Genomic DNA, 25,465 nt, shown 5'->3' on the forward strand with positions numbered 1-25,465 from the left:
ACACACGCACACAACTATTCTTTCTTTCACAGCTACAAAGAGTTGACATCAGCCCTCACATCAACCTTCTGAGGTAAGTTTTATTAGTATAATTTTAGAGATGAGAAAACTGAAACTCTAAAGGCCTAAGTAACTTGGGTTCACACAGCTAGTGAGTGACAGAATCAGAATTTATGCTCAGCTTTGACTCCAAATAAAATGGGGGTTTTATCTGTGTCTCAGATAAGGTCCTTGTCCTCAAGAAACTTGCATATGTGATGAATTGAGGAGTAAGTGGCTCAGATTGTCAACTTTATAGGAATTCAGAAGAAAGAAGTGTGAGCCTGTACTCCACCACTGTCCTGAAGGCATCATTAGCATTGGAACCAGTGGTCTTTAGTAGCTGGAGATGGAGGAGGGAGACATCCGAGGTACGTTTATATTTATACACATGAGCAAAGGTTCAGAAGCAGAAATGTCTTTCGAAGGAAGAAGAGGAGCTATGCTGCGAAAGGGAAATCTAATTTGTCCAGGGATTTAGAAGGAATGTTCCACCTGTCCTAGGATCTCAGTGGATGGAGAGGAGCCCTGGATGGGATCAGCCCTGTTGTTTTGTCTCCAGAGGGGATGCCCATCATTTGCAACCTTATTGTTCATTCAGTAAATATTATTGTGTACCAGTTTGTGCCAAGTATCATTCTCAGCACTGCAGATGCTTCAGAGAATGCGTTTCCAAATGTGAAGGAGCAGAACCTTCACATGGAGAAGGCCGTGCATGGAGAGCGGCGCTCAGCCCCTGGTTCATGATGGTAGTTCTCTCCTGATCATTCTCACTGCTGCCTCCTTTTCTTCCTCCAGCCCCCTACCAGTCTGTTTACCTGTGGCTCCAGTCAAGGCTGTCTGGAGGCTGTCTGGGCCCCGAGAGCTCCCAGGGTCAAGTGCAGCCTTCTCAGGCTGCTGTTCAGGGGCTCTACTCTCAGCCTCACTTTGTCCAGCCCTTGGTACCGTGACCACACCGGACCTCTTCCCACCTGAGCGCCTCCTTTGTCCCTCCCCCTGGAGTGCCGTTGACCCCATTTCCTGCCTACTGAAGTCTTATCATCCCTCAAGGTTCAGCTTAAAAGGATCTGAATCCAATTTTCCCCAATCACAATGAACTCCTTCTTGTCCTGAGCCCACAGAGCAAATACCTCTATCTTAGCCTGTTTCCTATTCTGCCTTGTCATAAACTGGGCTGGCAACCAGTCTGTCTACTCCTCAGGCCAGGGACATGTGTCCTGATTCCATCGTTTAGCACTGTGCCTGACACTTTGTCCAAGCTCAAGACATCTCTTTAAAACAATAAATACATGACAAGGATGTCCTTGAAATTAGAACAGTTGGGTTTAAATTTAGTTTAATTAAGACATTAAGGTTCATTTTAAAAAATGTATATTGTGAATAAAAACCACTGAAATTTAGTCTCAACCTACTTGCCCCCTCATTGACAGTTTAATTTCACTGTCATCTTTATCATGTATGGTGGTGTAGCAAGAAGGATTTTTCCACAGAGCCACCCAAAGTAAAAATGGATCGTCTTTGCGGGGATTCACAACAGGGTCTGGTCCAGGTACCGGCACCTTGATTGACACAAATAAAAAATGGGGACGTGTTCATTCTGACCCGAAAGACCCCTACCCATTGGGAGACTGTTTCATTCTAACTAGACCATGCCCTCCTGGCCCTTGTCTGAATTCTTGCCAAAACTCAGAGCATGAGCTGTGCTGAGCAGCTCATGGAAGCTCTTCAGACTGATTGTCAGAGTCTGGAGGAGGCTGGGTTGGCACATCAAGTCCTGCAGGGGACCCTGGAACTCAGAAAGTAAAAGGACTTGGCCAAGGTCTCCTGAAGCTTTCTGCACTCCAGGACCTGGGCGCCTTATGTTGCAACCCGCACATTCCTGCAGCAACTGACACAGCCCCCAGCATATGGCTTGGCCCATTGTAGGGGTTTGATAAAGTTTCATGATTGACTGGGAAAGGAAGCAGGAGAGGCCTGGGCCTGCAGAAGGGCCCCCTCAACAGGAGCTCTGACTCACAACCTGTTTGGCACTGCGCAGCCCTCTCTGGTTTCCTGAATCTCTCTCTCTAATGGCAGATGTTTTAAAACAATGATCATGACAATGACACTGTAATCCCCTACTTTCCCTTGCCTCATAGAATTTTTTCAAGTGTTTTTGCAGACTTGCTCTTAAGGGTAATTACATTTTTTGGACTAAGTATTTGCAAAAACTTTTTTTGGTGGTCCCATCAGATAACGGCGGCCCCCAGGGCTGGGAATCTGTTAATAGTACGTGCGGGGAGGACAGGGCAGAAAGCTGGGATCAGGAGTCAGACTAATTAGGGAGTGGGGTGGAGTTTGGGACGGCTTGACTGGGTGCATGAGCAGTAATGTGAGGGCGGGTGTGCGTCCAGGGGTGGATCAAAGGGCCTTTCTCCCGTCTTTTTTTTTTTTTTAGAGGAAGAGTGAGTACGGAGGGATTCCGTGTGTAGAAGCAGCAGGGGCACATCCGGGCTTCCTCCTGGAGGGCAAAGCCAGCGGCCAAGGCCTAGAAAAGGGCAGGGGTTTCTGCGTGCGGAGACGGTTTGCGCAAGGGATCTGGCGCGGGTCTGCGGACCCTGCCTGGAGACGGCGGGGGTGGGGCTCCCCGGGGGCCGGGGCGGGGCGGCCGCAGCCGGCGGGGCTGGAGGCGGGGCTGGAGGCGGGGCGGGGCGAGGCGGGGCGGGGCGGGGCTGCGGGGCCGTCTCGCAGGCTGCGGCGGCCGCGGGAGAGGCGTCCACAGCGGTGGCGGCTGGGGCAGCGGCAGACCGGCGGCCGAGCAGGGCGGCGGCGGCACGGGGTGAGCGGGGCGCGGGCCCGGCGGGGACGCGGCGGGGAGCGCGGCCGGGGGCCTGCAGGGAAGCGGGCTCGGGAGGCACCCGGCGAGCACTGCCATCCTTCCCCAGCTCCGGACGCAGCCTTCGGGGGAGGGCGGGAGGGAGAGCCGAGGACCCAGTCCCTTAGACCTTCTCCAGAGATCGCCGTCCAGATGTCCGACTAGGCGCCCCACTGCCCCTTCTCCCGAGGACAGCCTCCTGCTTGTGTTCCAGGTCACCTCCCTCGCCCCTCAGCCACTCAACCTCCTCCCCCAACCCCCAACGCCAGGTATCTTCAGCTCCAAAGCCATTCTTCCAGGAGACCCCCGATTTTGCTTCCCCATGCCCACCACCAGAGGCCCGGCGCCCCAGCACTCTCTACAGCCCCAGAGGCAGAGATGACCCCCGTCCCTAGGGCCTGCACACCTGGACTCTAATGCTGCCACCTGCCAGGGACTCTTCCTAGCCAGCCAGCCAGCTGCTGTGCACCGCACCCAGGCCTCCTTGCCATCACTCTCCTCCATCTCAGAATCCCAGTCTGAAGAAGGGGGACTTGACGGATCCTGAGCTTTGGGAACAATTTGACCCACTTCCCAAAAGGCTGATTCCGGGCCAGCCCGGCTGTTTGGTGGAGACACCTGTCTTGCCTGCCAGCCGAAGGACCGACCGGTCTCTGGCAAGACGGGCCAGCGGGTCCCTGGGTCCTCCTCCAAGCTGTCCTGACTTGCTGACGAGTGACCCCAGAGACCAGGACCAAGAGCTTTGTCATTTAAGACCTCCAGGTCTCTTTGCTGACCCCACCCCCAGTTCCCCAGAATTCCGCCCCTGCTGGTGGGAGTGCAGGGTCCACCATCCTGGCCCTGGCCTCCCCTCCCATGCCCTTGTTTCCCGGCTGCCTGCTCCCGGGGGAACCCAGGGCAGAGTAGTGGAGCTGGGATTCAGGGCCTCGGTCTCCCCCCCAGCCCTCTGGCCTTCCTTCCTTTCCCTGTTAGAAACTTTTCCCCTCTTTTGCTGGTCACCATCACTCCGGTTGGGCCTGGGCCATCTGCACAGTGCTGTGTCCCCAGGGCACAGAAAGCTGGGCTGGGACCACGGAGGGCTGGGACGTGTGCTGGGCCAGCACGAGGAGGGTGGCTGCTAGCCAGGTCGGGCTGGGCGTCTGGGCCCGGGGGCCAGAGCTTTAGGGTGGGTCGTTGGCTTTCACTGAGCCCCAAAGGGGGTCCGAGGGCTTGCTTTGCTGTGAAGAGAGAGGGCAGAGCAGGGGCTGTTTTTCCTGCCTGCTTCTGTCTTGTGTTGCTATGGTGACAGTTTTGCCTCTCTTCCTTCTTCTGACTCTTCTGGGAGCTGGTTTTTATTGGTCTGTTGTTCTGTCTTTTATGGCTCTAATTTCTCCTTTCTATTTGCTCTGAAATAAACAGTCATAAACATGGGCGCTGGGCCCAGGCTGGGGGCTGGCAGAACTTCACCTCTTCCTGGCCCCAGGCTCCTGTGAGAGGAGAGTCGGGGAAAGAGGTGGGGACAGACCTGGCCACACTCCCTCCTGCCCCCAGCTCTGGGAGGGCGGCAGAGGCATCACAGTCTCAGGCACACAGTGGGTAGCCCACTGCCTCGGTGCTAATAATAGACCCAAGTGTGATGCAGAAGCCCGCTAATGTTGATTTCCTTTCATCTTCAAGGCAGCTCTGTGAGGTAGGGGCCATCCCCACTCTGCAGATGACAAAACTAAGCTCAAAGTGAGCTATTTCCCTCAGGTCACTCTCCTTTTAGCACATCGTCCGTGCTGAGATTTTGTTGAATGGATGGAAAAGTGATGGAGCTGGCGTGCAAAAGCCCAGCTCGCTGCCTGGCCACCCCGAGGGCTTCCAGGTCCTGCTCCCAGAGGACCAACAGAGCTCCCCCAAACCCATGTGCTGGGAGACTCATTGAAGGGTTTTCCCCCGTTTCCCCACTGGACTCCCATGGAGGCCACTGCCAGAGAGCGGCCTGTCAGGTCCCTCGCGCACCTTTGACCCCACTGTTGGGGACTCAAGTTGGGAGGAGAGTCAAGGCACTTGTGACTTCCTGTTTTTGCTCAGCACCCAGAAGCGTTCAGTTTGCTTTTACTCTCAGGGCTTAGATGCAGCCGGGTGAGCCGGGGACACTGAGAACCCAGGAGACCTTCCCAAGTCAGCCCTGGGCGAGGAGTTCAGAGCTGTCCGGCCCTGGGTCACCGGCGGTCAGCTGTCAGCGACACCCTCCAGAGAAGCTGCCCCCCTTTTCCCTTTTATTTTTCCCTTCACTACACACTCTTTTCTTTCCCATCCCTCCCCTTTCTCCCTTCACATTGCCAGTGCTCTAGGCCTGTTAGTAATGAGCTGGAAAAGCACCGTGGTAGCATGAAAAAACCAGGGAGTCAGCAGCCTCATTGTCAAATTCCAGCCCTGGGGCAGTCAGTTCACTCACATGGGCCTCAGTTTCAACCTTTCAAATGGGGTTGATAGCATCTGTCTGAATGGTTACATTTGCTTGTTTTTGTAGGATTGAATGGAGTAGTTTACAGGGATTGCTTTACAAAGTTGAAAGCCTGAAGGGCGCATAATGTTCTTCTCCTGTTGGGAGGTGTCAGTGTTAAAGAGACCCCAGACCACCGCCCAGAGATCAAGAACTGATTTAGGAATAATTAAGCTGTAAAATCTCAGGAGTGGAGGCATGCTCTAGTCATCTTGTCCAGAGTTGATGCTGAATCAATCCATTTCTTTCTTTATGCACCTTCCATTAACTGAGCATCTACTCTGTACCAAATACACTTTGGGGAACTGGGGATTTAAAAAACATGAACACTATTCCTGCTTTCAAAGAATGTAGTCTGGGGGTAAAGACAGTCATGAAAAGAGATCCTTATGACACCTTCGAAGAAGTGGTGTGATCGGGAAAAAGGCAGGGAGATGTGAAGCCCAGAGATGGTGACTTGACTAGCCACCCACCCCTTTATGGTTGAATCAGGCAGCCTGTACTTTGCGGCTGAAATACAGCTCTCTTAGCACCGCCCACCTGGCAAGCCCTCGGTCAGGCCCTCGCAGCGATGGATGGGTGATGACTCCCGAGCCCCTCAGTTCTGTGAGCAGTGTCGGGGGAGAGAGGCATGTGGCAGGAGCCAGCCCTGCCTTCCTTGCTGAGTCTTTTTTTTTTTTTTTTTTTAATTTATTGGCTGCGTCGGGTCTTCGTTGCTGCTCACGGGCTTTCTCTAGTTGCAGCAAGCAGGGGCTGCTCTTCATTGCAGTGCGCGGGCTTCTCATTGAAGTGGCTTCTCTGGTTGCAGAGCACAGGCTCTAGGCGCAGGGGCTTCAGTAGTTGTGGCGTGCGGGCTCTAGAGCACAGGCTCAGTAGTTGTGGTGCGCGGGCTTAGTTGCTCCGCAGCACGTGGGATCTTCCCGGACCAGAGCTCGTACCCATGACCCCTGCATTGGCATGTGGGTTCCCATCCACTGCGCCACCAGGGAAGCCCCCTTGCTGAGTCTTCATTCATCCACTCATAGTAGCCTCTGGCTCCTATTTCATCTTGGTCAAAATCCTTTCGCAAAGGCTACATGAATTACCTGACAAGGCAACATGGTGTTTGGGAAGAAAGCGGACTTTGGGAACCAGCCATGAGCTCAAACTGTACTACTACTGTGTCCTAAGTGTGGGATCCTGAGGGAGTATCTAACCTGTCTGAGCCTCAGTTCTTGTACCTGTAAAATGGCAATAATGAGACTTGCCTTCTAGGAAGTGAATGATCTTATGTATTTATAGGGTCTGGCATGGGGCCCACTTCATACTTGCTGTTATTTAGTTATACTGATTAGGAAAGAGTTCTCAGTTACTGGGCCTCTGGGTCCTCTTAGAACCATGGTGGGGCGCTCTTTGGACTAATTCTGGCCTTCAGAGATCCATTCATTATCTGGGAAGGTTAAAGATTGCCCACGCTCAGGTTCTAAGCACTGCTGGTTAATCTTTGAGTTATCTCTCACCAGATAAAACAGTGTTCTACAACATGGCGATACTGCAAATCAGCAACACTTTGATTTCCTCAAAGGGGAACAAATTTGAAATGGCAACAAACAGGCTGAGTTTCAAAAACATGTTACTCTGAGAATACTTTAATTTGATGTAATCCCACTTGCTTATTTTTACTTTTGTTTTCTTTGCTTTTGGTGTCAAATCCAAAAAAATCATTGCCAAGACCTACATCAAGGAGATTACCACCTGCGTCTTCTTCTAGAAGTTTTATGGTTTTAGGTCTTGCATTCAGTCTATGTTTTGAGTTACTTTTTGTGTATGGTGTAAGATAGTGGCCCAGTTTGGTTCTTTTGCACGTGGCTGTTGTTTTCCCAACACCATTTATTGAAGAGACTGACCTTTCCCCATTGCATGTTCTGGCTCCTCTGTCAGACAATACTTTAACATGAATGCTTCACATTTTTTATTCTGGGCATGTTTAGCTTCCTGTTCTTTTTTTAAGTTACCCTATCTATGGATAGACATTTTCTCAAACCATCACTGCAACTCTGTGACACTGGTATTATCATGCCCTTTTGACAGTAAAGGAAACCGGGAAAGGTCCCTTGCACAGAGTCTGGCGGCTAGCAAGTGGCAGGGCCAGAATTTAAAACTGGGCCCGACTTGCTCTTCATACTGGCGTACACAGCCTTGTCGTCTCCTTGGCTGGCACGTCAGTGATTTAAAATAATTGCGTTCGGAGTATGCAAGCAGATTCTAACGGCGGTGGAACCGGTCAGGGCTGTGACTCGGACCCACAGTAAATATTTAGAGACTTTATTAGGGTTTTGTTCTCAGCACAGCATGAACGAGGCTTTCGGCAGTTGACTGAGGCTTGGTTCCTAGAAGTGGTGAAGAGAAGAGGAGTTTGGCGTGTCCTAGTTCAGAAAACATGTTTGGTGATGCTCAAAGTAGCTTCCTTTGCCCAAGAATGGGTTGCTAGTTTGTCGCTGAAATAAATTCAGTTGATCTTAGAACTGAACGTATGAACGGAAAGCATGACAGGTGCACCCCAGGGATCTAGGAACAGAAGCAAGAAGGTCAGAAAATGTGGGTCAGTGGCCCTACAGATGCAGGGGTGGTTGGGATTCCGTCTGTCAGTGTAAGTCATGTCTAGGAAGATGGAGGTAGAAAAGCGATTACAGAATGGCTCACTCCTAGCCTTTCCTGGGTAATTTAGAAGCCGAATTTCCCTGGTCTGAGAACCCATTGTCCTGAAAACAGTGCCATGTTTGCCAGCAACACGCTTACCTGGTCCAGCTTAGCTCTGCAGACAGATCCGTTTCTATTGGCAGTTATCTCAGGGCCTGAGTCTGGTGTCCGCTTATTTAATGACTTCATTGAATGAAACTGGGGATATGGGGATATATGTATACGTATAGCTGATTCACTTTGTTATACAGCAGAAACTAACACACCACTGTAAAGCAATTATACTCCACTAAAGATGTTAAAAAAATAAACAAACTGGGGAAATGGGATGCCCCCAAAGAGCTGAATTGCAGTTTTATGATGGATCAAGCATAAAAATAAGATCATTCACTCATTTGCTTAGCAAATGTGTACGGGACAGGCCCCTGCCTTGTGCTGAGCTAGATGGAACGCAGTGATCGAGATGGCTTTGTCCCTGGCCTCAGATAGCTCTCACTCCAGGCAGGAAACACACACCTAAAATGGAGCTTGGAGAGTGTCGGAGAGAGCGGGGAGGAAGGGGGAAGTCATTGTTTCACCTCTTACGGCAACACCGCCCCCTCCCTCCCCATGGGTGTTGTCTGTGGTGCACCTGAATCGCACCTGACACGTTGCAGGGAGAGGAAGCCTGAAAGAGAAAAGTACAAGCCTGGACGGCGAAAAGCAGGCTCTGCTCTCAGCCCTGTCCTCGCTGCCTGCGTGGAGGAGGAGGGGCAGGCACGGTGGTCCCCCCACCGCCCCGGTTTTAGGTACCCACGGTCAACTTCGGTCTGAAAATATTAAGTGGAAAATTCCAAAAATAAACAACTCAACAGTTCTTTCTCTGTTTTTTGCGGTACGCGGGCCTCTCACTGTTGTGGCTTCTCCCGTTGCGGAGCGCAGGCTCAGCGGCCGCGGCTCACGGGCCCAGCCGCTCCGCAGCATGTGGGATCCTCCCGGACCGGGGCACGAACCCGCGTCCCCTTCATCGGCAGGCGGACTCTCAACCACTGCACCACCAGGGAAGCCCAACTCATCCGTTTTAAATTGTGCACCGTTCTGAGGAGCGTGATGAAATGGAGCACCTTCCCGCTCCGTCCCCCCTGGGATGTGAATCATCCCTTTGTCCAGCGCACCCCTCCTGTGAGTCACTTAGTACCCATCTTGGTTATCAGATAGACTGTGGCCGTATCACGTTGCTTGGGTTCAAGGAACCGTTGTTTTACTTAATAATGGGCAAGAGTAGTGATGCTGGCAATTCGGATGCGCCGAAGAGAAGCAGTAAAGTGCTTCCTTTCAGTGAAAAGGTGAGAATTCTCAACATAATAAAGAAAGAAAAAAATCTTTGCTGAGGTTGGTAAGATCTAGAGTAAGAAATTCATACTGGTTTTGCTATCACACCTCATACGGCAAAAGTCACGGCTACATAAGGAGTGTTTAGTGAAGATGGAAAAGACATTAAATTTATATAATAAGATACTTTGAGAGAGAGGCCACATTTACATAACTTTTATTACAGCATATTGTTATAATGGGTCTATTTTTTATTAGTTGCTGGTGTTATCTCTGTGCCTAGTAAACTTCATCATAGGCATGTGTGTATGGGAAAAACCATAGTATATGTAAGGTTCAGCACTATCTGTAGTTTCCACTGGCGGTCTTGGAACATATTCCCTGAGGATAAGAGGAGACCACTGTACTTCACTTTCACTGTAGGTAATATGGGAAGGTTGGATTTGGTAACTTAGAAGGGTGCTTCCAACACCTAGCCGATGATTCTAATAAACCCTTGGGCTTCTGTCCCAAAGTGACAGGTGAAGAAGCAAAACCTGTCAGCCTTAGTCAGCAAGGTTTCAGAGACAGAGCTGGGATGGGGAGAGCCGAGGGTGTTTTCAAAAAACAGAGAAACCTTGCGCCCCCTCGTAGAAAGGGAGCCAAGTCTGATTGAGCATCCGAATAAATAGTTGAAAGTCAAGGCTATTGACAAAAGGGAGAGCCAGGAGGGATGCAGGAGCTCAGCAGCGATGGGAAGGACCGTCACCAGCTCACTCCCACGTTCCAGGACTCCACTGCCTGGGATGTGGAGGGTTGACCTCAGAGATGCTTTGGTCACTGCAGAATGCCCTTCTGTTTTAAGTTAATGTCTGTTTTAAAAAATCATTTGGTTTGATGATTTCCGGGTTTTAGAATAAATTAAAATGCATAATCGTTTTAGGACCGTGAGGAACAGTGCCAGACACACAACTATCTCAACACACCGTCAAGCTGTGTCATTCCCAGTGGCATCCAAACTCAGGCTCTTCCAGTAGCAACGGTGAGGCCGGATGCCTGGCACCTGGAGTAGAGAGACAGAGAAAACCCACTCGAGGCAGCCTGGGCTTTCGCAAGTTATGCCATCTCTGAGTCTTGTGTTTCCTTGTGTAAAATGTGGGTGGCAGCAAAACCTTCTGAATAATGAGCATTTAATATCCACTTTTAGCAATCCCCTAAAGAGCTTTAAAAAACAGATATCCCCATTCTGTGGATGGGGAAACTGAGGTCCACAGGTGTTAAGAAACTTGCATAATGTCACATCATGAGGAAGGTTGCACAGCTGGCACCTGAAACCATGTCTGTGTGCTTTCAAAGCGTGGTCTCTCCTTACCACCCACCCTAGGAAGGAGAGGATGCCAACGCTTTGAGATCCAGAGAGGTGACATGTGCACCTAGAAGTTCCGTGAGACCATCCCAGGGCTGCAGGGTGAGTGCATCTGAAGCCCACAGACCTGGCTGGAACCCTGGCTTTTCCCTTGGGCAGATGTCTTAGGCTTACTGAGTTTTCTAATTTTGAAACTGAAGTTAATAATATTTGTGACCCAGGAATATTGCAAAGAATACAGGCATACCTCATTTTACTGCACTTCACAGATATTGCGTTTTTTTTACAAATTGAAAGTTTGTGGCAAGCCTCAGTCAATCAAGTCTGAGCCATTTTTCCAACAGAATTTGCTCACTTCATGTCTCCGTGTCACATGTTGGTAATTCTGGCAATATTTCAAGCTCTTTCATTTTTATTAGATTTGTTTTGGTCATCTGTGATCAATGATCTTTGATGTGACTGCTAGAACTTGCTGAAGGCTCAGATGATGGTTAGCATTTTTTAGCAATAAAATTTAAATTTTAAAAAATAAGGTGTGTACATTTTTAGACACAGTGCTCTTGCACACTTAATAGTCTACAGTTTAGTGTAAACATAACTTTTATATGCACTGGGAAACCAATTCATGTGACTCGCTTTATTGCGGTGATCTGAAAACGAACCCACGTGATCTCCGAGGTGTGCCTGTAAATGAATTAAACATTGTCAGTCTCCCTTTTTGCCTGATCTTTTAAGAAAACGTGTTTGAAAAGTTCTCGATCTACTTCCTTGAGGCTCCTTTTTATTTGTTGTTTTAAGTTGGAAACAACAGGGAACTTCTTTCTCTGACAGACGCATTCCGGAATTGCCCCGACAAAGCCCCCCAAATCCACTCTTCTGGACCTATACTTCTAGCTCGTAAGCCTTCATTTTAAACTTGAAATGAACCTGGCCGTGTTGCTTACTGGAGTGTAATAAGGATAAGAATTCCAGTCGGCATCCAGCATTGCACCTACTGTATGATCCGTCTCCCATCCTGTCTTTCCTATATTTTGTAAATGCACGTGTATGTTTTTTTTTCCCCTGAACTGTTGAGGTTTGAAATCTGCGCCCTTGAGTACTTTCAGAAGTAATCAATGGAGCCGTAAGCTATTTTCTGACATTCCCTTATTTGCCGTTCCAAAATCCAAAATGCTCTGAAAATGCAGTGGTTGTTTTTTTTTCATATCTCATCTGGAGGCAAAAGCTGGCCTGATGGTACCTGAGACTATTTTTAGTTTGTATTTATCCCACTCAGGATGAACAAGTTTTTCATCAGAAGGATGAGTGCTCCAGACTGGGGGTACATATAACATGCTATTATCTGTACTCTATTACCTTTCTAAAATCTGAAAAATTCTGAATTTGGAAACACATCTGAGCAAGGAGTTTCAAAGAAGCATTTGTGAATCTGCCTTTCTAAAAGCCCAAAGGAACTCACAGCACCCCTGGGATTGGGGCGTTGGGGAGGCACCAGAGGGACCCTCCAATGTCTACCTGATACCAAATGCTGTGGTGACATGATTCATCGTGTACTCATCAGAACCCTTCATGGCCAGTTTTCTATTTCCTCAATTTAAATAATAGGAAATAAATGAGCAAGCTTGGCACAAAAACAAAACAAAAACAACAATAACAAAACCTTTTAAAAGCGTGGGTTCCAAAGTTTCATTGGGACAAAGTAGTTTTTAAAAAATTCCATAGAACTAAAATAAGCTGGGAATTTTTGATCTAGCGTGGCTTATAATCGAGTTTCACAACTGGCCTTTGGGGGGAAGATAGAAGGGAATTTTTAAATCCTACTCATCATTTTAGCCTTGGGAGGAGGAAGCAGGGCTTGGAGAGCGAGCAGGAGGAAGTAAAAAGGCCCGAGTAGGAGTGAGAAGGTCTTGGTTCTTATCTTGGGTCTGTTCTTGACTTGTTGAGTGATTTGGGCATGTTGCCTCCCTTCTCTGGGCTCTAGGAACTCCGTTTTGAAGTCATTTAATTCTTTCTGTCTCTCTCTGTCTCTCAGAGTCTAGGAGTAGAGGCTGGGGCCCCCAAAGCGAGTGAAAAGCACTGAGCTGCCCCCCTGGCTGCATTCTCGCAGCTTCCATCCATCTGGCCTCCAGCCAGACTGGAGGGAGGTGAACAGCTTCCTCGTGCTCTTCGTTGGTCTCCCCCAGGTCTTTCCTTTCTCCTGCTCTCACAGCACGACCCTCTGACACTGTAGGCTGGTTTGTGTGGGATTCACTTTGTCCCCAGCACCTCCCCTGATGCCCAGGGAGGGCTCGCGGGATGTTTAACCGAGCACTGCAGGTGAAACTGCCCCGCTGGTGATGGCCAGCGCCGAGGGTTGCACTGGGGCTATGGTCAAGGCCATGCTAGGCACTGCTGAGGGGGTGTTGGGAAGGAGAGTGGCAGTTCCCAGTTGCAGAGCACAGGACCAGTGCAAGTTCTGCCCATGGAGATGGAATAGGTCCCCGCAATGGCCTGTGTGGGCGAGGGGTTGGCATGTAGCGCATTGAGGTAAAGGGCGTTGGGGACCCATCTACCTCCCTCTCATTTTCTCCCTCCCTCCCTCCCTTCCTTCCTTCCTTCCTTCGTTCCTTCCTCCTGCCCTCCCCCACCCCCTTTCTTTCTTTCTCTTTGGAATTTACTCTTAACCTATCATAATTCTGACTTTTGCCGGGTTGAAAGTTTCTGGAGAATCTAACGAGGTTTAAAAAGTTGGTGATTCTGTCTGTCTCAGAGCCCCTGCCCTGCCCACCCAGGAGATGCTCACTTAGCAGTAACCCGTGATAGGAACCGGGCCCCTGACCTTGGATGGGGGTTTGCACGATGGAGAAATGACCTTGACTTTTAGGGTCCTGAAACCCTTCAGTTCGCACAGACTGTGGGATCCACCGGGCAGCTGTAAATCTGGTTGACGCCAGGGCACACTGAGAGGAGGGCACCTCTGGGGGTGGCTCGTCCTTATAAGTTAGCGAGGCCTGGACTCCTGTGTGTGCGCGTGTGAGTGTGAGTGTATGCCTGCTATGGGGGTGCGTGAGCGTGCACGATGTGTGGTGTGTGCGCGGCATAGGTTGTGTATGTGTGAGCAGGTGTGAGTGCGTGGATTCCCGGGTCCTTACAGATCCTGGGAGGCGCTACCAAGGCCGGGGCCTGGCGTTGTCCGGTCGCGGCTCCCTGCAGCCCGACCCGCGGCCTCTGTGTGGCTCCAAATGGAACTGACCACCTAGCGGCTCCCTAGGGCCTGAAGGACCTTTAATCTTTCAGAGACCAGTGACCACCGACAAAGGCAATTCGGAGGTTAACTGGCAGGAAACAACTAAATTATGTTTTCTTAGGGAGAAATATCTAATCCTTCTGCTTTGGAAACCCAGAACCCTGTCAAAGCTGATTTTATACATATTTGAAAAGACACAAGTCATTTGAGCATGAGACTTTAAAAGTAAAGATAAACAAGAGAAAAGCCTAATATGGGTTTTAAAAAATAAAGGACTAGGGATACGGTCAGTTTCATTTGACAGCCGGGTGGAGGAAGGTAGGAAAGGATTATGAAAGCGAAAAGGAATGGAAGGAGAAAGAGAAACACAGAAGAGAAACCGTTTGAGCTGCCTTCGCCCTGTGACAGGCGCCAGGCCTGTCTCCTCGTCCGGACTCTTCCAGGCCAAACCCAGGCCGGGCTTAGCAGAGTCGCGAGGCTGGAGGGGAGGGAAGTGGATGGATAGAAGAAGGGGGCTGAGGATCCTTGCACAGTTTGCTTACTAAGCTTCCGAGATCAAGAAGACCTCTCGGGGTGGTGGACAGCACCCTGTCCAGGGAGTCCCCTGGGAGCTGAGGTCTCTCACTGACCCACCTAACCTTCTGTAATCCTGTCCCTCTCTGCGCCTCAGTTTCTTGGCCTGCAGTTGCTGTGGCCGAGAACTCTCTTGTCCGTGTGTGCAAATCGGGGGCTTCCTCCCACGTAACTGGGGGCGAGCGTGCAAGTTCCTGCTGGTGGGGGTGAAATGCTCTGTGCATCTCCCCTATTGTTTCCTCCTTTTAAACCACCTGTGTGTGAAGTCCCCTTGCACGCTGTCCACTCAGTAATCTGCTAGTAAGGCTGTGGGTTGTACAGATATATCTGTTCCACCTCAAATTCAGGAAATGATTTGAGTAGCTCCTATCAGCTAAAATAGCAACAGTGTGCTCGCGATTTCGTAGTATGTGCGCTTGAGTTGTTTTTTTCTACATAGTTATTTCCAGGTTACCCAATACCGACACGGCCCCTGATTTTTCAAAGTGTACCACATTTTCAGTTGTGTTCGTGACACTGAATTGTGATCTGCAGCATGCTTTTAATACCTGTCAGTTCTCTTTTGCTAGTCTGTTTGTACACATCCCTCACCCTACAGACAACCTTGCAAGGTAGATATATTTCTCTCTCTTTCGCAGATAAAGACTGAAGCTAAGACAGTTTTAAAAACTTGCTTTAAGGACATAGGATTGCAAATGGGGCACCAGGATTTTGAGTCAAGTCTGTCTGGCTCTCAAAGCCCTACAGTTTCCCACACCACATAGTCCCACTGCTTCCAGCCCCCAGTTTTATTTTTTTTAGGAAAATCAAATCTTTTTTTTTTTCCTGCCATGGTTCTACTTAAGCCTCAGAAAATGCAATCATAGCTGGAGTTCTTCGCCTCCTTGCAGAGTGGAGTCCCATGGTTCTCCCTCCCATAATGTAAACTTCATGCAAATAATATATTCCACATAACACACTTTTGCCATGCACTCCTCAAGTGCCACACACTGTTCTAGAAACTTTCATGTTTCATTGAATGGGAGATGTTGTGGACTTTATTTTATAGAGGTCAAAACTAAGTCTCAGGGCTTCCCTGGTGGCGCAGTGGTTGAGAGTCCGCCTGCCGATGCAGGGGACGCGGGTTCGTGCCCCGGTCCGGGAAGATCCCACATGCCGCGGAGCGGCTGGGCCCGTGAGCCATGGCCGCTGAGCCTGCGCGTCCGGAGCCTGTGCTCCGCAACGGGAGAGGCCACAGCAGTGAGAAGCCCGCGTACCGAAAAAAAAAAAAAAAACAGGTCTCAGAGAGATGTAATTTTTTACCTGAAGACAGCACATGGAAGGTTGTGGCTTGCTTTGTGAATTAACGATTCAGAATATGGTTCTTCCGGGGGCTTGGGATTTCACCTCTGGCTGAGGACCGAAGCACCCCTTGTTGAATCATGAAATGGAGTCCAACTGACCCACCCAGCTCTCAGCCTCATTGTCTCTGCTGCGGTCAGAGCCCGATCTGGTGGTTGTGGAGAAAGGCATGGTTCCTCTTGTATTTTCCCATCTTGCATCAGCCTGTACCATCCTTGGCTTATTTGAGCTGGCCCCAGCTCCTGTTCTAGTTCCACGGCTCATCACAGACTTACCAATGTTATTCATTAGCTTAATATTACAGAAGAGACCGCGGTAATGCGATTTACCCAGGATCACACACGAGCTATGCATGCTCTTTCCAAGATGCTCTTTCCTTACCAAGACAGATTCTCTGAGATTTACTTCTGGTGTTACATTCTCCTGGAAACCTCCCCCAACTCCCCATCAGATTCATCCATCCGTCCATTCTTTGGTCCATCCATCCATCATCCAGCCACTTATTCAACAAATATTTATGGAGCACCCACAATGAGTCACTTCTCTGGGTCAGTATCTGGAGAGTCAGCAGTGAACCAAACAGACAAACTCCCTGCCCCCGTGGAGGTTATAATCTATCAGGGAAAGATGGACCATAGACTTATAAGCAAGTAAAATGGAGATGATGTTAGACATCACATGTTGATGAAGGAAGATGAGGCAGAGATGGGTGTACAGAGTGAGGGGTGTGGGGACAGGGTCTGGGGGGAAAGAGTTGCTCCTTTAGGTTGGGTGGTCAGGGAAGTCCTCAGAGAGGATGACAGTGGGGGAAAGGCCTGCAGGGAGTGAGAGGGTGAACCACACAGCTCGCTGGGGGAAACGTGTTCCAGGCGGAGAGTCGGCAAGTGCAAAACCTCAAAACCTGGCCCGGGGAGAGCAGCACGGAGGCCAGGGCTGTGGCTGAGTGGACAGGTGGCAGGTGGGGAGGTCGGGGACACAGCCAAGGGCTGGCCAGGGACTTCAGTGCTCTCCTGCTGCCCCTTCTGACTGAGAACCTTTGCTGTATGTCTGCAGCCTCCTTTTCCACTGGTCTGTCCTCACACTGGCCTGTGCACCCTGGAGGGAAGGCCTCACATACCCTTAGTTTTCACATCCCCAGCACCTCGCGCCAGGCCTGGAGTAGCAGGAGAGTGCAGCATTTATGATAACTCTGCTCCTTATTTTTTTCTTTTTATTTAAGTTTAAAACTTCTTTTATTGAAGTATAGTTGATTTGCAATGTTATGTTATTTTCTGCTCTACAGCAAAGTGATTCAATTATACATATATACATTCTTTTTTTAATATATTCTTTTCCATTTTCTTTTTTTTTTTTAAGCCAAGAATGTTAATGAGGGGCTTCCCTGGTGGCGCAGTGGTTGAGAGTCCGCCTGCCGATGCAGGGGACGCGGGTTCGTGCCCCGGCTGGGGAGGATCCCACATGCCGCGGAGTGGCTGGGCCCGTGAGCCGTGGCTGCTGGGCCTGCATGTCCGGAGCCTGTGCTCCGCAACGGGAGAGGCCGCGGCAGTGAGAGGCCCGCGTACCGCAAAAAAAAAAAAAAAAGAATGTTAATGAAAGTTTATTTGTGATTCTTTTGATAACATGGGGAGTTTGAAGGCATGCCACTTCTAAACTCCAATTAGCAAGTTCCTTTTTGGACAACCTTCAAAGGGTTGCTAGGGAAAGAATGACGGGCCAGGAAAAAGCTGGAAGTGGAAGCTGTGGCGAGGAGGGTGTTAAGTGGAGGAAGAGGGCTTCACCAGAAAGCCTGGGATTAGGGGGGCTGCCAGGACCCCTGCTGGGGACCAGTGTTTACAAAGAGTGGCCAAGGCTGGAGCAAGGAGCTCTCGGGAAACCCTCAGAGTGTGTCGGGAGTCCAGCCAGGACTTTCCACTCACCACTTTGCTGACTCAGAGGGACCTGGAAGGCCTTGTCTCTAGAGACCTTTCAGGAAAGAAAAGAGCATTCTCCCTGCTGGGGAGTTTCCCTCACAGAGCTGAATACTGGTCTCAGAGGACTGGGCTTCTTCTGAGGCAGGGAAAGAACCTAGGAAATGCAGATCAGCTAAAACGGGGGTGAGAAGAGGGCTGAGCAGACACACTTGACCTCCGTGTGACTCGTCAAGGTCAGGGACCTCCTCTGGCTGTCAGCTCCCACCTTCACATCTGCTCCCAGTCCCAATCCTGCATCCTCAGGACAAATGGAGGCTCACACCTTCTGTGCCAACTCAGAGCAGTTGGTCCAAGTAGCTCAGTAGGGTCGGAGCCCTGGGGGAAGGGGTAGCGATTAGTGGATACTGAGGCTGGAAAACATTCTGAAGTCCTTGGGAAGCCATTAGGGCATTTCAACGAGGCAGTGATGAAACTGGGTTCCCAGCCAGAGGTATGTGTGTGTCAGAGTGTGTCTGACATAGTTATAAAATGATGGAGTGTCCGTCATGGAGAGATGGGGAGGGAAGCGATTCCTTTTCCACTGGTGTGTCAGGTGATGGGTTGGTTTAAAAATTAAAAAAAAAAGAAAAAGCAAAGATTTGTCTTGCCATTATTGAACAACTCTCTTGACGATGGGCTGTGCACAGGTACCGAGCTGGATGCTTGTATAGACACAGCAGATCAACACAGCCCTTATGAAAAACCATACTTCAGAGCACATGGGATAAGATCCCTTGAATGACCTGGCTGCAAATGCATGTTGCAAAGATTTAAAGGTGGGGAAATAAAAAGTCACAGTACCTGATTTTTAAAGGATGGCGAGTTACTTCTGTACCTGCCAATGATCTGTGTAAAGCAAGTGACAGTCTCTCTGGACCTTCGTCTCCTCACCCACCAATGGACTTGATCTTCAACCCTCCCAGGGATATTAGAACACAGCAAGCTTTGCCAACACGTAAAAAGCTCTGTACGAATTGCAAGGTGTTGCTTACATGGCCGTGAGGGTTTCTGTTAGCAATGTGGTACCTACCGGTGAGAGGTCTGGATGAAGTCTAACATTCATTCACAACTTAATTTTTCTAAACTTTGCTTCTCCTGGTATGTCTCTGACTGCCTGTTTGGGCTTTCTTCCAGCTTTCAGAATTGTTTTTCCTGATTTTTTTATTAGTGTCTGGTTTCTGCAGTTCAGTGCAGTGCTTTAAAAATGTATACGTGTACGTGTTTACCTAAACACTATGGGGCCGATGGTTTTCTTTGGCTGATATTACACTAATGGAAGAAAAAGGCCAGGATAGTTGCTCAGGATATGAAAGGCCTTGGGTGCTGTATGAAAACAGCATCTGTGGGTAAGATAGGAGGAGGGTGTCAGAAGTTGGCCTTGCATGGGTCAGGGTAGGAAACCGGCAGTGTGAATTACCATGAAAAAGCATGCAGGGTGCCAGCTCTGTCAGACCCCCCCCACCCCACAAAAAATAGCTGTTGAAAATTGAGCTGTCTCGTGAAAAGATCAGCTGCTGCAGAATGTAGAATGCTTTCCTTATATGTCAACAAGCTGGGACAGAGCTTTGAGCCAGCCTGAAATGTGTCTAAATAAATGATTAAGGTGACTCACTCATTCGCATTGAAAGGAGCTTTTTTAAAAAGTGAAAGTAAGAGGGAAAGAAGGGACTAAAGCAGAGGCAAAGAACAATAGGATTTGAATTTAAAACAATAGGAACGAGAAAATGGAATTAGTCACTTATGTCAGATCCTGTGAGCCTCTGTCCTGAATGAATACCTCCCCATAAAGGTTTTAAGGTCAGGGTCTCTTTATGTTCGAATTTCCTGGTGAAATAACACACCATTCCCTGGGCAGGTTCCAGGCCTGTGATGGGCATTCTGGGGATATTTGTCACGTAGCTGCTGCAGAGCTACACTGTCCAGCTCAGGAAGCCTTCCTACAGCCAGGGAACAGCCTCTCAGCCACTGGCAGAAGGTCTGAGGCTAGGATCCCTGTCAGTTCAACGGAGATGGAAGCCCTGCCCTTCAGTTCTGCATTTATTTTATTAAGTGTCTCAAGTACTTTTGCTACATCATCCCTGATACCAGGAACTGACCCAGAGACCGATGAAATCTTTATGATTGGCTAGTGTTTGAATTGATCTGTAGTTTGCAAAAAAAAAAAAAAAAAGAGAGATTTTTTACACTAAAGATGAGCCAGTCCTGTTTTTAATTATAATCAGGTATGATAAAGTATATAGTTTTGTTTCCATGGCTTTCATCTCTTTGCTGTTTGATTCTGGACCATCACTTAACCGCCCTTAGGTCTTCGGGACCTTAGTCATGGAATGGATGTGATTCCTTCTTTGCTGACCTCAACATAATATCTGTGAATATGAAATGACTTAATATGGCATCAGGTGGTGTATTAGTCAGTTTTGCCGCAGTAAGAAATAACCCCCAAATTTCAGTGGTTGGTAGCAATAAGTCTCTCACTTATGTCACATGTCAGGGGCTACTGGTTGGCTTCATGGTACTGCCCCACATTTCTTTTTTTTTTTTTTTTTTTGCGGTACGCGGGCCTCTAGCTGTTGTGGCCTCTCTGGTTGCGGAGCACAGGCTCCGGATGTGCAGGCTCAGCAGCCATGGCTCACGGGCCCAGCCACTCCACAGCATGTGGGATCTTCCCGGACCGGGGCATGAACCCGTGTCCCCTGCATCTTCAGGCAGACTCTCAACCACTGCGCCACCAGGGAAGCCCCCCACATTTCTTATTCTGAGACCTGGGCTGAAGGGGCAGCTGCTTCTTGGAAAGTGTCCTCCTCATGACAGGGAAGAGAGTGACCGAGGTGGCAGAAACTTGAGCTGCTTCTTGAAACTTCTGCTTTATTCTACTCACATTCCATTTGCTAAACAGGGCCAATGGCCAAGTCCTATATCAATTGTGACCGCCTGCCACAGGAGGGGAGGAGGTACATACAAGTCACATGGCAGCCAGAAATATATTCTTGTTACAACCCATATACTGTAAACATGTTAAACAGGATGTGAATGTTCTTAGTAAAATAATATTTGATGGCCTAGTAGGAACTGAGCTCATATCTGATGTTGATATTTAAGTCAACTAGACTACACTGCACCAGCCAACATTCAATTACATTCGAACGTAGCTTCTCCAGGATGGAAGAAATTTGGGGTCATTTGCCTACGCTAGGGGTAAAACCTAGCAGTGTACCTGGCAAATAGTAGGTGTTGGATCCATGCTGGCTGTTCTGAGTAACTCCATGAGGTCACAGCTGCTCCAGTGCTCTGGGAGCCCAAGAGTCAAATAGAATTAAGGTTTCCAGTCTGTTTAAGATGGGAACATTTGACAAAGCATGTATTTTAACTGTATGCTAGATAAACAGGTTTATCAATTTAGTTCTTAAATTCAAATATAATTACATTTCTGAAGCCTTTTTGCCCCTCACACTGGAACTCATATCATGACATCAAAGAACTCTCAGGGTGCAAACGTAACTCAGGGTCCCCAGTATTGTTGATGATCACTGTACTTGTGAGGGACAGTAATAACCGCACTTTTGACTGTTGTGTCTCTCTTTGGAGCTTTCCAAAACATTTATTTTGTTGTTGTTATTGTACCTTCCTGTCTTGCTGGGAGCAATGGTAGTCTCTTAAATTTAAAGAAACAAAAACCAAGGCACGAAGATGTGAGGGCAGGGCCAGAGGCCAAGCAGGAGGCGTGGACCACCACTCCTCCCCTCCACAGCTGTGTGACCTTGAGCTTGTTACTCAGCCTCTCTGTGCCTCGTTCACATCTGCAAAATACGGATGGTAATAACTCCATCTTCCTCCTGGAGGTGCTGTGACAATTTAATGGGGTGATGCCTGTGGAGTGTTCGGAGCCACGCTTGGCACACAGTGGGGGCTCAGGATCCGTCTTCGTTGTTAGCTCTGGGCACAGGAGGGAGAGCGGCAAGCAAAGAGCAGCCGTCTGCTCCTCGGGCACCGTCCTCTGTGTCGCTGGTCTTTGAGAAGGGAGAGCACAGGTAGCGGGGAGGCCTTGGATTGAGGCCGGGGTGTGGGACTCCAGGGATGGTGAGAAGGAAGGGACATGGCTGCGCTCCTGTCCTGACGTGGTGCAGAGAGTGGAAAAGTCTTCAGGGCCCTCGCCCCTGCTGTACCTGAGCCTGGGTGGTCAGGGGCCCACTGGGCTTCCTGGTGGGCAGGACTTCTCGTCAGTTCCAGTCAGGGGCCTCAACCTGCGGTGCTGACTCAGGCAGGAACTTCCCAAAGCAATGCTCACTGGAGACACAAGGGACATTCATAGGGACGTTTGTCCGGGGCCCCTGATCGTATCTTGCTGACGCCGTGCCGGGCCAGCCTGTCGAAGGCATGGGGTCTCTATGCATGAAATGCAGCTCAGGAAACACACTGCAAGCCAATCGCAGGCAAGAGGGGACCCACCGGACCCCAGGGGGCGGTTAAAACACAGGTGAGCGCCCACACAGCAGGCAGCGCTTCTCACGTGTATAACATCCTCTGGGGGTCCTGGCAAACCATCATCGTCTATTTTCCCCTCAGACCTCGAGAAGGCACCTTCTGAGAGGCCAGTGTAAACTGCATTTTTAACTTGCAAATAATGAAACGTCGTTTTGCTTTTTATTCTGTAATTGAAAGTTACCTTTTCTCTAATGCCTTTAATGTAAATAATTTCATCCTGAGTGTCCAGGAATTTCAAAATCCACTTCAGCATCTAACCCTTTCGTCACCAGCATTAACAGGTTTTCGCAAGACAAAACAGCTCATTTAGAATGCTGTGTTCTAGTAATAATGGGGAAAATATAGGCCTTATTGACATCTTAATCATTTTCCTTTCTGGGCGTTAGTGGGGGAAGACGTTCTGTGTGCAGCTCCGATATGTGTCATTCAAGTTAAAGGACATGGATTTTCGGTTTCCCACCTGCATGGTCTCCCTTACTCTTCCTAGAAAGCACACCTTATTACTTATGCCCATTTTATGGAAGAGGAAACTAAGACTCAGGGCCTCATAGGAGCACTTGGCTCAGGTTATGATAACTGGTAAATGGAGCGGCCAGGACTTGAACCCAGGTGTGTCTGACTCAGAGCGTATGTTTTCGGCACCACATAGGATAGTGGTCAGTTGTGTGATGACTGGACCAAGCTTTCTGAGGACACATTATCTCCCTAGCTGCTTAGGCCAAGGAGGGTGAGGATGTGTGTTTATGAAAACCTTTCCAGTGTGGCTCCAAGTGCTTGTGTGAGGGTGATCCTCGAGGTCAGGAGAGGTGGTCCCCCGTACAGAGACCCTCTCCACCCAGCCGTGGAGAGCAAGGAGAGCTCAGGGTTAATTAAGCCAGCTGGGGCTCCCCGGTGGGTGAGTTCCTCCCATCCATACCCTGTCATCAGCTTCTATCCAAGACTGAACACCTTGCTTTTGTACTTCTGCACATGTGCGGTGGCAGCGGGCTGTGATGACTGAGCCTGACTCCTTCATTCCCTCATTCCATTCTGTCAACAGACATTTATTGAGCACCTACTATGTTGCTGGACTGAACAGTACAAAGGCCCTGCTGTTAGCTTTCATGCATGCATACACACACACACACTGTTAGGCGGTGGTGAGAGTTACGAGGAGAAGTAAATCCGGGTAAAGCGGGTAGAGAGTGAAGAGGTTCATGTTGATATGGGTGGTTCAGAGAAGGCAGTCTGATTAGCAGACGCCTGAGAGAAGTGGGAGGGGAGGCACATCCACACCTGCAGGAAGAGCGTGGATCGTACAGGCAGAAGAAAGGGAAAGGGGGGCCACCCCGAGGTGAGAGTGTGCTTTGCCTCATCAGAGAAAAGAGCCTGCGGTCTGTCTGGGAGAATAAGTGAAGCGGGCAGCGGGGAGGGGTGAGGTGGAGGCCAGACTGCATCCGTAGGGCCTTGTAGGATGATGGGTTTTTAACGGGAGGCAGAAAGCTGACAGTTACTGACACCCATTGTGCACTAACCTCTGAGCTGCCTCTAAGCTTTATGATAACGTGACAAGAGTATCTGGTACTGGTGTTACAGGTGAGAAAACTGAGATGCTTACTTACCTGCAGTCAGGCAGCTCACAAATGTCAGAACCAGCGTTTAGACAAGGCCTTTCGGATTTCAGAGCACATCCCAGACCTACTTCAGATTTAGACATTTGTTAATGATTTATGACATTTGACATTTATTTAGACATTCGTGAATGTATTCGAATATATGTGTTCATTTCTCTGCTTCATATCAACTGTGATGACACAGGAAGGCTCAATGTCTAGTCACTTATTGACGTTAATACATTTAATAACTATAAAACATCTGTTTGGAAGGGAAATTGTACCAGATGTAATTTCATTTCTTGAGCAAATTAGCATGCCATGTTACCTGGTATGTGTTAGTGTGAGTTCTCCAGAAAAACAGGACCAATCGATGTATATTATATATAAATGTATAATATATATCTCCAAGAAGTCCGAGACCTGCAGTCTAAAGGCTGGAGACCCAGAAGAGCCAATGGTATAGTTTTAGTCTGAGTCCAAAGGCCTGAGAACCAGGGGAGTTGATGATGCAAGTCAGGAGGCAGGAGGAAAGCAGTGCACAGCTCAGAGACAGAGAGTGGATTCTCCTCCGCTCAGTCTCCTGCTCCATCCAGGCCTTTAATGGATTGGATGAGGCGCACCCACACTGGAGAGGGCAGTCTGCTTTACTCAGCCCACAGATTCAGATGCGCACCTCAGCCAGAAACGTCCTCAAAGACACACCCAGGATAATGTTTAACCAAATATTTGGGCACTCTGTCATCCAGCACGTTGACACACAATATTAACCATCACAGAGACCATTTTGAAAAATATAAAACCAATGAAAGAAAACGGAACATTACAATGAGGAGGCTTCAGCACTTTATGTGCCTTACTTGGTCTTGAAGGAAGGCCAGAGCTCACCTGCCAGGGCTATGCCCAGAGCCCTAGCTCCCCTTGCATAGACCAGTTTGGCTTCCGCTTTTAGCCATTTCAAAACCTCTCCATTTTCAGGGCCATACTCAAGCTCTGCGTGATAGGTTGACCAGACAAGCAGGATTCTTTGACATCATCTAGACTAGGGATTTTCAAAATGTTCTGTTTCATAGCCACATGGGAAATGGTAATATTTGTACAGCACACAGAGGAAATGGATGAAGCTGCTTGTGGCCCCAGGGGTGTGGCCTGGCCACCCTAAGCCCATCAGCTGTCCCCCTAGACTAAGGACGTAAATTAGCACGTGTTTGCCACATGGTTGGATCTGTTTTACAGATGGGAATACTGGCACCCAGGAAGGGAGAAACCAGAGCTCCCCGGTTACTACTTGAGACCTTCTTGCACACTAGTGACTGCACTCCATGGCCTTCCTTGCCATTTCAGTCACTCCAGATTTCTGAATTATCCATCAACCATTTGTTACAAATTGTCAGGGACAGCTGACTTGTGTATGTGTATATAGACGACTTCTTCCCAACTGGGTTATTAATTATCTAGAGACAGGGTTTTTGTCATGTTCTCTTTCTTTTCTTATACCCTCCAAATAACCAAGCATAATGGCTTGGACTTTTCTATGTATTAAAGTATAAATAAACCGTCCTCCATCCTTATCCTTTAAAATAAACTGTGACATCCTGTTCCGT

The 25,465-nt window shown here is 49.0% G+C and overlaps 1 protein-coding gene across 1 annotated transcript in view; it reads left to right on the top strand.

Moving 5' to 3' along the window:
• Window positions 1–2,743: 2,743 nt before the first annotated feature.
• CYRIA (CYFIP related Rac1 interactor A) overlaps window positions 2,744–25,465 on the top strand; it is a 108,391-nt gene continuing 85,669 nt past the window's right edge. The window contains exon 1 of the mRNA XM_030858359.2: window positions 2,744–2,857. The gene's annotated coding sequence lies outside the window, so the exon portion shown is untranslated. The remainder of the gene's footprint in view (window positions 2,858–25,465) is intronic.

Source organism: Globicephala melas, chromosome 12 (genome assembly GCF_963455315.2).
Source record: "Globicephala melas chromosome 12, mGloMel1.2, whole genome shotgun sequence".
Lineage (NCBI taxonomy): Eukaryota > Metazoa > Chordata > Mammalia > Artiodactyla > Delphinidae > Globicephala > Globicephala melas.